Source organism: Myotis lucifugus, unplaced genomic scaffold (genome assembly GCF_000147115.1).
Source record: "Myotis lucifugus unplaced genomic scaffold, Myoluc2.0 scaffold_12, whole genome shotgun sequence".
Lineage (NCBI taxonomy): Eukaryota > Metazoa > Chordata > Mammalia > Chiroptera > Vespertilionidae > Myotis > Myotis lucifugus.
Window position 1 is genome coordinate 68,319 of NW_005871060.1, and position 1,864 is coordinate 70,182.

Here is a 1,864-nt window from a genome sequence, read left to right on the forward strand (position 1 = left end):
TAAAGCATAATATAATTACATTTCTGAATCTAAAATGTCTTATGAATGTTTTGAGGATAAGGTTGGGTAAGGAGGAAAGATAATGCTGGAGAAATACGACGAAAAGAATTAACCTTTATGCTAAAGAAACTGCAGTATTCTATGGGACCTTCCTTTCCTCCCACAATATCCGATATAGTCTATCATACCTCTCGGAGAGGGCTACTGATCAATTTTTATAGATCCTTTGAAACTTGCCCTCCTGACCACGATCAGGAATTTACAATATACATATAAATAGGTAATGAATATTAAAGGACTGATTTGAACCCAAGTCATTTGTTTTCACTCAGAGGATTGTTGAATAGAACAATAGACTCCCTTTGACAGCTACTCCCACAGACATTATAATATACAGGTGGAGCAGAAGTAGGTTCACAGTTGTGAGTACATGAAACACAGAGTTTATTCTTATGTTATTATTTATTGCATTATTGCATTATTTATTACTTATTGCATTATTTTCCAACAACTATAAACCTCTTTTTGCCCCACCCTGTATGCACCATATTCCTTACTGTAGAAAGTTACCGTTAAGGTCATGAACATTGGATCTTATCCATACGAAAAAAACAAGGCTATGTTACTAATAGTATTGCTTCTATATTTATACATACTATCTTGCTATTTGCCTTTACCTTTAAAATACATTACTGCTTCAGTTTCTAAAACTGTTCAAAAGCCAAGTAGTGCACTAAGTTCTCAATCACTGAATCCAAATTGAATTTATAAAAATGATAATGTCAAGTAGGTTATATCGAATTTTATAAGTTTGATATACCCTAAACAGAACCAAGGCAAAGTATAATTTCCTATGCTACCAAAGTCAGGATCCTTTATCATAATACTAAAATTATTCCTAATGTTAGGAGTTAAATTAGAATAAAATCCAACATTAGGAAAGATTTTTCAAAAGAAATTTTTGAGTAGGGGGCCTTCTTTAAGTCAACTATTTTACATTTAAATATAGGGTGTCCCAAAAAATGTATACACACACTTTGAATAATTACAAAGGCAGTGTTTATTAAAACACATTTCATTTTCAAAATTGAGCTATCAGCTGTTAAAATGTATACATTTGGGGGGGCACTCTATATTTAGTAAAGTTTGCTTTACTACATATCCTCATCTTCCATAGCAGCTGGAGAGGGTTTTTTGAGCCACTAAAAAAATTAACGAACTTTCATTCAAATACTTATTGAGCACCAACTTTGGGCAGGGCCTGACAACAAAACCAGGAGATAATATTACAAACACAAGTATGTCTTTTGGGAAATACTGTATGCAGTGATCATAACGTTAAGAAAAAATTGAGCACAACTATGCAAATATTTTATGTAACAAAATTAGAAATTACTGTATATTAGTGCATCTGGAATGAAATTACTCATGAAGTTATAGAGCTCTTAATTCAGAGGACATTTTTAAAATTTGTTTTAATATCTGATTGGGTTTGTGCTTATTCTCTGGGATTGGACTAAACTAGATAGAAAGGAAACAAATGCCCTCAAACTCATAGGCAACTCTACCATTTTCCATTGATCTGCTATGAAATTTTTCTGACATAAGTAGGGCAACTGCTTCTCACTGCCTTTTAAATAACGAGGATCTTGGCCTTCAGGTTTTACTAGGTTATACATTTTTGGAGACCCCCAAAATATTTCTTCCCCAAAGAAAACAAAACACCATCATCATTGGGAAACTATCGCTTGTCAACTATTTTGTGCTTTTATTCTTGTTTCATCTAACAGTGAACTTACTTACAATTATACCTCTCCTCACACTTTCCTAGGTATTCTAAGAAATAGAGTTCCCACTTTGCTAC